Source organism: Bubalus kerabau, chromosome 5 (genome assembly GCF_029407905.1).
Source record: "Bubalus kerabau isolate K-KA32 ecotype Philippines breed swamp buffalo chromosome 5, PCC_UOA_SB_1v2, whole genome shotgun sequence".
Lineage (NCBI taxonomy): Eukaryota > Metazoa > Chordata > Mammalia > Artiodactyla > Bovidae > Bubalus > Bubalus kerabau.
This window is the reverse complement of record NC_073628.1, coordinates 27731840-27744717: the sequence shown is the minus strand read 5'-3', so window position 1 is coordinate 27744717 and position 12878 is coordinate 27731840. Positions and strand designations below refer to the sequence as shown.

The following is a 12878-nucleotide window of genomic DNA, read 5'->3' as shown; positions in this document are numbered from 1 at the left end:
GATGCTGGGAAAGATTGAAGGCAGGAGGAGAAGGGGATGATGACAAAGGATGAGATGGTTGGAGGCATCACCGACTCAATGGACATGAGTCTGAATAAACTCTGGGAGATGGTGAAGGACAGGGAAGCCTGGTGTGCTGCAGTCCATGGGGTCTAAAGAGTCAGGCACGGCTATGTGACTGAACAACAACTCCATCCCACTCCAGTATTCTTGCCTGGAGAATTCCATGGACAGAAGAGCCTGGCAGGGCCATGAGGTCATAAAGAGTAAGACACGACTGAGTGACACACATCCCTGAGAAAGTACCTTTAAAGACAAGTGTTACAAAGACAACTGCTGCTGCTGCTAAGTCACTTCAGTCGTGTCCGACTCTGTGCGACCCCATAGACGGCAGCCCGTCAGGCTCCCCCGTCCCTGGGATTCTCCAGGCAAGAACACTGGAGTGGGTTGCCATTTCCTTTTCCAATGCATGAGAGTGAAAAGTGAAAGTGAAGTCGCTCAGTCGTGTCTGACTCCTAGCGACCCCATGGTCTGCAGCCTACCAGGCTCCTCCGTCCATGGGATTTTCCAGGCAAGAGTACTGGAGTGGGTTGCCATTGCCTTCTCCGAACAAAGACCACAGTTAGGAGAAAAATATGTCTGGCCCGAACACCTCACTGAACTGATGACACTGAGGTTCAGAGCAGCTGACCTGCCACAGTCCCACTGCCGGTGGGGCACCTTCAGGGCTGTAACTCAGACTTTCTAACCTTTTGTCTGGTGTTCCTTCTATTAACCATGTTGAACGTCTTAAAAAAAGGAAGCACTGAATGTCATCTTAAAGTGAAGGCAGGAGGGATCTTCAAAGACAACTTCATTGAAAGGAAACATTTTCTGCAGTGAGTTAACAGTTTATAGAATGCAGCAATGAGATATGAGGAAAGGGGCATTTTTCTCATCTTTTGTTATTGGCATTGACCCTGAAGGCCCTTAGTCCTCCCCCAGAAGCTTAAGGGGCTTAGATCAGGGCAGATTTTGAAACTGAATGTATTCAGATTAAGCAAAACCTTGAGTGAGAGGATTTACTCCCCACAAGCTGTTGCCAAGTTGGGGCTGTCCCAGCCAGGCCCCTTTTTCCTCAACTGCAGTCGACTGGTTTCCAAGTTGCTAGCATTCAAGCAGCCCAGTTTCCTGGGACATTAAATATCCACAGAACTTTGTCAGCCTCCCGGATCCTTTCCTATTTCTCCACTGTTTTTAGACAGGTTTCGGGTAGGCTGCAGATTTTCTAACAATCACCCAAGGAGATGATCCTGGGGAAATTACCCAGAGATTCAGAGTCGAGAAAAACACTCCTTTCTTATTAGTGTTTGACAAGTCACAATGAAGATTATTCCCGGCAAGGAGGATATTTTGCCAGATAATCTAGAAGACAGAGGCAGCTGGGAGTCCAGGGTTACAAGTACTTGTTTATTTAGGGACTTTTCTTTTAATGTCGTTTCCCCTGGTTTGCTGGATGCCACTCCTACTCCTCAAGCCTGAAAAATTGCCACTGATTTTGAGAGTCTTGAATGTGGCAGAGAAAACAGTTGCCAAGTTTCCATGAAATTAAAAAAGACGCTTGCCCCTTGAAAGGAAAGTTATGACAATTCTAGACAGTGTATTAAAAAACAGAGGCATGGAGAAGGCAATGGCACCCCACTCCAGTACTTTTGCCTAGAAAATCCCATGGACGGAGGAGCCTGGTAGGCTGCAGTCCATGGGGTCGCTAGAGTCGAAACGACTGAAGTGACTTAGCAGCAGTAGCAGCAGCAATCTATGTAAACAAAACTACTTGTATGGTATTCTACCCTTCTACAAGATTCAAGTCAATCATTTTATGACCTGGGATGAATCGTCTGGTGTCAAGATTATCCCAAAATGCATCTTATGGGTGAGGGGCCTGGTGCCATTCTGAGTTTTAAGACATTCCTTTCTTTCATTAACAGACTGCTAGTGACCATATAACATCCAGCTGAAGACTAGCAGGGGGGCACTCTTTCTGCCCCCTTCTGATGCCTATGTCAGAAGCTTTCTCTACCTCCTTTATACTTTAATAAAACTTTATTACACACACACACAGACACACACACACACACACACACACACACACAAACAGAGGCATCACTGTGCTGACAAAGGCCCATCTTGTCAAAGCTACGGTTTTTGCAGAAGTCATGTATGGTGGTGAGAGTTGGATCATAAAGAAGGCTGAGTGCTGAAGAACTGATGCTTTCAAATTGTGGTGCTGGAGAAGATTCTTGAGAGACCCTTGGATTACAAGGAAATCAAACCAGTCAATCCTAAAGGAAATCAGTCCCGAGTATTCATTGGAAGGACTGATGCTGAAGCTGAAGCTCTAATACTTTGCCCACCCAATATGGAGAGCCAACTCATTGGAAAAGATCCCAATTCTGGGAAAGATTGAAAGTAAAAGGAGAAGAGGGAGAAAGAGGATGAGACGGTTAGATAGCATCACCAATTCAATGGACTCGAACTTGGGCAGACTCCGGGAGATAGAGACAGGGAGGCCTGGAGGTCGCAAAACGTCAGACGCTTAGCGACTGAACAACAACATTTTGAATGAGCTCTGTCTTTAAGACTGAATTTCTTTAAGTGTTTAAATGGCCTCAAATTTTTCTTTTGTGTCTATATTTTTAAAAATAGCTTCTATACTTTTTTCCTCATAATACCTGTTTGTTTTAGAAATGTTGGAAGTATGAGAAAAGCATAAGAAAAGAAAAATCTTCTGTGTTCTCACCACTCAGAAATAAAAGTAATTAACATTTTTGGCTCCAAGTTCTTTTAGAATCATTTTTAAATATCTTAACAGGATGCTGGTGAGGATAAAGTTTGAGATGAGTCTCCCTAATCCCCACAGGATGGAAGGCAACCTGTGTACTCCGTCTCTGAATCAACCACAAGGAGAATCACCTATCATTTATCGAGCTACTATCTCAAAAAAATCTTAGTCAAATTGTATGGAATCAGAGAACCCCATTGAATGGGTAAGAAACTGAGCACCAGAGAATTAATTGACTTTCCCCGTAACACCTGGCATCTCAGAGGTAGAGCAGGGACCAAAAAAACTTTCTGGCTCATTTTAGTGTTTCTTCTCCCCTCACTATACCAGTGTGTCACTAGAGAAAGAATTACAGTTACAAAATTCAGTTTGAGTAAGAACATTTGGCTATGCCAAAACTCAGAGCACAAGGAATTTTTTATGTACTAATTATTTGGCATTATGGAGACAGAAATAATCTCCACATAAATTGGGAATGCAAACTAGTACAGCCACTAGGGAGAACAGTGTGGAGATTCCTTAAAAAACTGAAAATAGAACTGCCTTATGATCCAGCAATCCCACTGCTGGGCATACACACTGAGGAAACCAGAAGGGAAAGAGACACGTGTACCCCAGTGTTCATCGCAGCACTGTTTATAATAGCCAGGACATGGAAGCAACCTAGATGTCCATCAGCAGATGAATGGATAAGAAAGCAGTGGTACATATACTCAATGGAGTATTACTCAGCCATTAAAAAGAACACATTTGAATCAGTTCTAATGAGGTGGATGAAACTGGAGCCTATTATACAGAGTGAAGTAAGCCAGAAAGAAAAACACCAATACAGTATACTAACGCATATATATGGAATTTAGAAAGATGGTAACAATAACGCTGTGTACGAGACAGCAAAAGAGACACTGATGTATAGAACAGTCTTATGGACTCTGTTGGAGAGGGAGAGGGTGGGAAGATTTGGGAGAATGGCATTGAAACATGTGTAATATCATGTATGAAACGAGTTGCCAGTCCAGGTTCAATGCACGATACTGGATGCTTGGGGCTGGTGCACTGGGACGACCCAGAGGGATGGTGTGGGGAGGGAGGAGGGAGGGGGGTTCAGGATGGGGAGCACATGTATACCTGAGGCGGATTCGTTTTGATGTTTGGCAAAACTAATACAGTGTTTCAGGTTTAAAAATAAAATTAAATTAAAAAAAAAAATAATCTCCACATAAATAGAAATTTCCAAACTACCAAAGGTCAGCTTTTCAAGCACAAAGCCCTGCATTTTAATGTTAGCCAGTGCCAGTGGAAATTATTCTAAATATGCCTTTTTAAAAGACAGGCACATTTAACAACACAGTTTTTTTCTTGATGACTGTAAATCATAATTACAAGCATCAGTTTTTATTCTATCTTACAACAGAGTGAGTCCTTCTGGGATTGGTAAATTATAAACCCCTAATGGTTCCAGACTGCTAAGCTTTCATCACGTTATGTTTGCTTTATATGGATTTTCTGTCTCCCCCTTCACAATCAAGCTGTCAGCTATTATTTCTTGCTGCTCCCAGTATGTCTGAGATCTTCTCCTCATTTGTTCCCCATCTGCTATGCTCCTGCTAATCTTTTATGAGCTGGAGAAGCGGATATCCACATGTGTTAGAAGTATTCGTAACGTACAAGTAATTAGGCTCTGAGTGAGTACTGAGGGGTTTTCTCAGTCATAAAGTTAGTGAGCAGACTTAGGAACACATATTTTGACCGCTCAGAAGCCGTTTTAAATTTGTGTTCTCTTCAGATTGGCAAATAAATAATATCCAGATAAATGATACATCACAGTACTTTAAAAATAAATATAAACAGACATGAAGAACTCAGAAATCCTTTGCTGATCTTATGCACATCATTCTTTCCTTGGGAAGCGATCCAAATCTCTAAGCAACACAGTGGGTCCTGAGTTCATAATTTCTTTCTTTCATTTCTTTTGTTGCTGATATTCAGTCTGTAAATCGTGTCACACTCTGCAATCCTATGGACTGCAGCAGGCCAGGCTTCCCTGTCCTTCACCATCTCCTGGAGTTTGCTCAAATTCATGTCCATTGAGTCAGTGAAGTGCTCTAACCATCTCATCCTCTGCCACCCTTTTCTCCTTTTGCCTTCAATCTTTCCCAACATCAGGGTCTTTTCCAACGAGTCGGCTCTTTGCATCAGGTGGCCAAAGTATTGGAGCTTTAGCTTCAGAGGTTTGTAACACTGTACAGGAGGCAGTGACCAAAACCATCCCAAAGAAAAAGAAATGCAAGAAGGCAAAGTGGTTGTCTGAGGAGGCTTTACAAACAGCTGAGGAAAAAAGAGAAGTGGAAAGCCAGGGAGAAAGGGAAAGATATACCCAACTGAATGCAGAGTTCCAGAGAATAGCGATAAGCAGTCCTTCGTTGCTTTTAAACTTCTAAAATGGACTTTACAACATACAATTGGTCTCTTTAAATCTAATGGAGGCACAGCCTCGGCATCGCTCATGAGGGCCTGTTCAGTGCAGAGGACAGGCCTCTACTATCAGGGCTGTTGCCCACCCCTGCCCTTCATTTCCTGACTCCTTCCCCCTGCCTCCAGCTGCTGTCTTCCCCTCTTCAGTGCCAAAGGTGCCAACTTTTCATTTCTTCACTTGTGGCTTGAGTATTTTTGAAAAGATCAAAACAGCTTTCCCTTAATTCAAACTTTAAAATTCTTTTAAATGATCAATAAGATGGACTTTCCTACCCTAGCCCCCCATTTTCTCCCAGATTTTAAATTTCTAAAAACTGTATTGCCAAGAATAAACAAGTAAATGACATGGACCGGGAGGAAGCTAATGTCCCTGCTCACGCGATGCTGAGATCATTCGGAACGCTACCATTAGAAAGGGTGCTGCAGGAACAGCATGGGGTGTAAAAGCCAAGTGATTTGCAAAATTATGCCAAGAGGAGGAATTACTCAATGCAAACACCTGCTGTGGAGTGATTATCAAATTATCCACAGTGTAGCTATGACCCTGCAAGTTGACTTTCCTCTCCCCGCCGCCCTCCCCCCAACTCCCAACGCCACGCTTGTTTGTATTTACCAGTAAACATCCACAAAACCACTGCAGTCTGCTAAACCAAAAGGCCAAATTAACTGACTCGCCTTGGAATTAATGAGGGGCGGTAATAACAGCCCAGCCACATCAGAATGGGGCATTAACCATTTGCAAAAGACTTCCACATACACAGGAGCTCAGTTTGCAACAATTTCTCCAACCCCAAGGTGGTTCCCACTGATGGGTTCTCCCGAAAAATTTGCAAATCTTTAAAAGAAAAACCAAAGTTAAAATACACCCCGACCGTCTGGTCTACTTCTTCCCACCCCCCTCCACCACCACTTTTCTTTCCAGCTGTCAGTTTCTAAAGTGTATATTTTAATTTTCCATGGTGGACCACATCCAAAGCTTTTTTAAGGAGCATGGGAGTCTATTCTTCTCTAAAATCTATATGCAGCCATGGATTACCACAGCTGGCTCTGGTAACACGCGCAAAGTCCAACTTACTCTCTGAGACAATTTCTAAGGCTATTGTGAGTGACATTAGGCCTGTTTCTGGCGAGAAATCCTCTAGTTGTAATGTACACCATCTTAAGTGGTCTTTTTGTGATCAGGGTCCCAGCTCTTACACAAATGCAGGGCACATTTTCCCCAATGGGTGTCCCAAGGAGAGCTTGGAAAGAAATCATCATTATCAAGGCGGTTCACCCAGACACACAGACTTGCTTGTTACCGTATTTAAAGAAGTGGCCACAAAGAAATAGTCATTGCATTTACAATAGGAGAAACCTAGTATGCATTTCCAAGGAATCACATTTTGGGGAGAATTACAGAATAATTACACATATGCTTAGATCACGAGCATTCAATGAAGCGGACAGTATTTTGAGGATTTAAGATGTTGGCGTTGTGGTCGTCTCTAAGAAACCGGGATAATTCAGACATTCAAATGCAAAACTGCACCATTTGGAGAGTGTAGTGCAGTCTGTTCTGGTCACTGTTACAAATTCGGAAAGGATTCCCTGGCTGCAGACATTAGAGGCACTTAATACTTAAATCTGTTTCCAAATGTAAAGCATAGAACAAAAGTGCTGAGCATTAATGAAACATATCCTAACACTGGGGTGCCGGCACATTTCATTAAAGTGTCACTTTGGGAGAGTAAAAAATAATGACAAGGGCTTTGCTGTGTGCAACTTGATAAGGTCCTCAGATGAAATATCACTAATAACACGTTAGACATCCATTTTAACACTATTAGGGTTTTCAGATAAGGTTGGAATTAACTTTATCCTAGGCTGTTGTCTATAACCAATTACTATAAATGAACCGCTTTCATAGGTCTAAATACTGATTGTTCATGTTAGTTGTATTCAAACTGCCAGGAAATCAAGTATTCTTGGAAGTTCTTGCAAGGATCTTAAGAAAAAGACTTTAAAAAATCAAATATCTTGTTTACTCATATATTATTCATTTCCTGAAGGAATGTATCATGTGTATGTATTTTAAAAAATATACATCTTTATCATTTTTGCTGGGTCAGTGGCAAAAAACTTTCTACTGCACACGCAAAAGTGGCCTTCTAAACTCTAAGGATTTTTTCTTTTTTATAATTAAAAAAATTGGATAAAAAGAAGAATTCAACAGATATAGACCAAAAACTCAGCATTTTATGAACTTGTAAAGATTTCCAATATCATGTTCCAATTTAAAGCTAAGTAGTTGTCTATTTAGGAAAATCTTCCATGTGCAAATACATGGAATTTGCATTTTCAGTAAAATTTCAAAACATCTCCTAAGATCCTGTGTTCAAAATATCAGAATAACAAGAACTTTGCTATTCTGGCAACCACCTGGAAACTCTTACCAGACAGATTTATGCAGAGTGTTTTTCAACATGTATAGATTTGTTTGATTTTATGCAAACGAGTCATTCTATAAAACGTAGCAAGGCAAGAAATTCTCCTAAGCTGGTAGGATGCAGCCAAGAATCGAGTTACAAAGTAACACAAAACAAAAGAGATGAAATAGAGAAATTAGTCCAAAGCAAAACAAGAGAAGTGCAGGAAAATTTGGAGCTGGCAATCTCCTAATGTGAAAGGTTAATCACAAGATTTAAAACCTGATCTCACTCTCTAAAGCAGCTCATGTAATTGCATACATTGTAAAGAGATATGAGAACAGTGGGAACAGGGAAAAAAAGAACAACAATCGAGCTTGATATAAACTGTAAATTTAATGTGGAAAAAAGCAAAAACAGGCAGAGAACTCAGCAAGGGGTCAGCTGGGGAACTAAGACAGTAGAAATGACTATAAATAACTACTTTTAAAGAAAAGACAACCTTTAATTTTTGGATTGATCCATAGTCTAATGGGATACTCCCTAAAGGCTCTTTAGATTAATTCCATTCATCTGTGTTGCCTAGCGAATATTTATAGGGAATCTATCATGTGCTGATACTGTGGGTATACAGAGATAAATCTAACACAGGGAGAAGAAAGCCATAGCTCCCTAGAGCAGATAGTACCAACTGAGAGTTGAGAAGAAGAAATCACTCCACAAAAGAGCTGGTATTTAAACTCTGCCTGGAAGAACTGGCAGGACTTGGCCATATGCAGGTAGGAATGGAAAGACAGGAGCAGAGGCAGGAGAGTCTGGAGTATGTGCGTAAGTCAGAGGCAACTGCAGGTGAACTGGAGTGCAGCTGACAGATACAGAAGCAGCGTGGGCTGCAAACGGAGATGGGTAGACATCGTGGGCTCTGGAGGAACTTGACCGCTTTTTAATGGGAAGTGGGAAAACACTGGAGTTTGGGGATTCCAGGAATGGTCTGACTCTAAAGGTGTTGAAGATTAATCTATGTGGGGCAGTCTAGAAGAAGAAGAGGAAAACATCATCTCAGCAGAATATATTTCAGGACAGCGAAAGCACAGAGATTTGTGTTTTGGGGCTAGAAAGTACTGAAAGCATATTTATAAGTTACATATTTCTAAATTTTAAGATTCACTTCTTGCTAAATTGGAAATGAAGTAAGAGGTGCCATGGAGGAACATGTAATTTATCAAGAATTCATGGAAGACCCAGTGGGTGTGACTCAAACCAATTTCCCCAGTTTTTCCAGAGAGATCTCTGGGTGCGTGTTGAATGCCAGAGACTGAATGGATTAAAAAACACACACCAAGGGTGTATATAATTCCCTATCATGGCAAGAATTTGGATACATCACAGGCCTAACCAGGACATACAACAACCAGCTGCCCCATGAGTAGCCCCTGTGTCCAGAAATGTGCTAACTAGGCTAAAAATTGTCTCTGTGTCAACATCAGGAAAGAGAAGCAGGCGAACACACGAGGAAGCCCTTGGCAAAAAGTGCATGGTGTCAGGGCTTGGGGGCAACATTTACTAAGGAGGATAATGTACAGGTGAGTAGAATGTTTTGGGGGTTTGTTTTCATAGGGACATTTCTTTACTTGTCATATTTATATGGGCTTCCCTGGTGGCTCAATAGCAGGAGACACGGGTTCAGTCCATGGGTCGGGAAGATCTGGGGGAGGAAACGGCAACCCCCTCCAGTACTCTTGCCTGGAGAATCCCATGGACAGAGGAGCCTGGCAGTCTACAGTCCATGGGGGTCACAAGAATCAGATACAACTTCGTGAATAAACAACGACAACATATTTATACAACACTTAATACTTTTCAAGGTGCTTTTATTAACTTAAAATATATATATATTTATTTATCATTTATTTGGCTGTGCCAAGTCTTCGTTGTGGTGTGTGGGATCTAGTTCCCTGACCAGGGATTGAACCTGGGCCTCCTGCATCGGGAGCATGGAATTTCAGCCACTGGACCACCAGGGAAGTCCCCGTCAAGGTGCTTTTAAATATATGATTTCATTTCCCCCAATAACCCCATTATTCTCCTTTTACAGAAAAAGTTACCAAAGCCCTGTCAGACTGTGTGACTATCTCAGAGCTTCTTGGTAGCAGGGTTAACACCCAGAACCCAGCTCTCTGGATTTCTCCTCCACGTCTTCACCCGGTCTGTTCCTCCTTATCATCAGCAAATATTTATCAAGCATCTGTTCTGTTGAAGCCATGCTTGTAGGTCTGAGGAAAGCCTTAGGTTTTCCTGGGAGAGTTAGAAAAATCCTAGCAGGGTTTTTGGTGGCGAACGATAACCTGGCTCATCTTTCCTGCATAGCGCCCCCTGGTGGCATGTAAGATAAGCGTTGAGAAGTTTTTAGAATTCAGAAATTTTGAAGTTGAGTTTTTAAGACTCAACTTCATGGAAAGATGAAACTATTGAAACATAGAAAATAATTTTTATAAGGGCTCATCTAATCCAGTGCTCTCATTTGGCATATTAAGAAACTGATATCCAGGGACTTCCCTGGTGATCCAGTGGCTAAGACTTCGTGCTCCCAATGCAGGGGGCCTGGGTTCAATCCCTGGTCAGGGAACTAGATCCCACATGCCACAACTAAGACCCAGAACAGCCAAATAAATGTTGAAAAGAAAGAAAGAAAGAAATTGATGTTCAGAGAGGTCAAGCAATTGTGCTCTTGGCAGTACAGCATTCTAAACCAGCGCTTCTCTTCAGTAAGAAAGGCACCCCTTGGCCTCTTCCTCATTTGCCTTTCTCCTGTGTGTTAATATTCGTGCCACAAAGGCAATGTCCTTGGGAAGGAGGACATGGAAAGGATAAGCCCCTGGTATTTGCACAAATGGACACCTCCTGGATTCTGCTCTTAATAGTTATGTGACCTGTGTGACTTTATCCCCCTCATTCTCCTGAGCCTCAGTATCCTCATTGCTAAACTCAAAATATTCCCACCTTCCTGGGTTGTTTTAAGTGTTAAATGAAATAATGCAAGTGACACACTTAGCACAAGCCTCGCATGTAGCAAACACTCAATACAGGGTTGTTGCTATTATGCTTAGTCAGCCACCTCTATCTGGAGTCATCAACCCTGGGCATTTGGTAAGAAATATGTATGTAACAGGAAATCAATAGGTGGGTACTTACAGATGAAGCCTTTGAAATTGAAACAGGTATAGTAACTTGTTAAAGGCCTTATTTCAAATAACTGGCAACGTTCTAGAAGTTACATGCAGCATTCTTTTCACCACCAACTCCACCATTAAAAGATTTTTGTTGGTCTTTGTACCATCTGCAGCTGTTGTCTGTAACAATCCCGAATTTCACATGTGACAAGGTTGATATAACACCTGATTGGCTCTTAAATCTATAACTTGCACCCCTTTTAAGACTCATATTTTTTGAAATATAGTAGGAAAAATAAACTCCTCCCCCAAATAATAAAATTATTAGAGGCTTTCAAAATTCTCTGGAGAGTTAAACCAAAGAAATGTGATGCTCATCTGTTCCTATAATAGGTATGCTGTCCCTAAATTTCCATTATGCACCCGGAAGCTAACTGAGCTCATTTTGAGAGCAGGTATTTAAGAGAATGTTTGCTATATAGTCATCCCTCGGTATCCATGAGGGATTGGTTTCAGGACCCCTCACAGATACCAAAATTTGAGGATCCTCAAGTCCCTTATATAAAATGGTGTATTATTTGCAAATAATCTATGCACATCTTCCTGAATACTTTAAATCATCCCTAGATTACTTATAATACCTAATACAATGTAAATGCTGTGTTAATGTTGTGAATAAAATGTAAATATTTATGTAAATAGTTGCTGCTGTATGGCAAATTCAAGCTTTGCTTTTTAGAGCTTCTCCGGATTTTTTTTTTTCTTCTTTTTGGACTATTTCGAGCAGCAATTGGTTGAATCCACAAATGTGGAACCCAAGGGTGTGAAGGGCCCACTGCATCTATATTCATAATCTTAGTAACCTATGGTACCTAAGGACTCCCTAGGGTCCATGTAATTACTAAGAATACTCTTTAACTCTCAGAAGATTTCAGATTTAGACAATAAATTATATATATAACAAATTATATAGCCATCCTACCAACAAATCATGGGGGTAAGGAAAACTTCCCTCTTCTTTGATATTTTAAATGGAAAGAAAATATTGGACTAACCCTCTTATAAACTACCATGAAAACTGAACAAATAAATGAAACAATTATGTTCACACGCTGGATAAGAGTTAGCTCAGGGCTGCGGGTTAAGCACAATGATTACCCCAGATTTCTTTCCACTGGCATTTTCCAAATCTCAGAGCAGACACGGCGAATCCAGAGTATGGTAGTTTCATGGAACAGAGGAGAAAAGTCAGATTTCAGAGAGGCTGAGACAACCAGAATTTGTGAGGAAAAGTACTGAAAAGAGAGCTACACAGTGGATCAGATCAGATCAGTCGCTCAGTCGTGTCCGACTCTTTGCAACCCCATGAATCGCAGCACGCCAGGCCTCCCTGTCCCTCACCAACTCCCAGAGTTCACTCAGACTCACGTCCATCGAGTCAGTGATGCCATCCAGCCATCTCATCCTCTGTCATCCCCTTCTCCTCCTGCCCCCAATCCCTCCCAGAAGAAGAACTCTATAAATCTGCATAGAGTACTGTGAGCCTGTGAATATTAATATTAAGCCATACACACACAGGTGGGACTCCACAGTCCAGGCAAAGAACAAGCCCTCCAGAGCTGTCAGCTGAACAACTACGGAAGTTTGCACAGCGCGAGGAGACATGTGAGTTCCCTAGAGGCTGTGACCTGACAGAGTACCTATAAAAGCACACACCAAGGCATATCTTAATTGCTAAAAACCAATCATAAAGAGACTATCTTAAAAAGCAGTCAGAGAGGAAAAAAGACAACACCTTTAGAAGAATGAAGATAAGGATTATCAATGATTTCTCAAGCCAAACTATAACAGAATGGCATTTTTTAAATGGTGAAAGCAAAGAAAAAAATGATTTTGTGTTATTAAATACATCATGTATAAAGGCATCAAAAATATGAAATACCTAGGGATAAATCTAACAAAATAAGTTAGGAACAGTATAGTAAAAACAAACAAAAAAATGGA

General features: G+C 41.4%; 1 pseudogene; it reads right to left on the bottom strand.

Annotated features, from left to right (window-relative positions):
* LOC129654207 (ubiquitin-conjugating enzyme E2 variant 1-like) overlaps positions 1–9967 on the bottom strand; it is a 50625-nt pseudogene extending 40658 nt beyond the window's left edge.
* Between the last annotated feature and the right edge of the window lie 2911 nt (positions 9968–12878).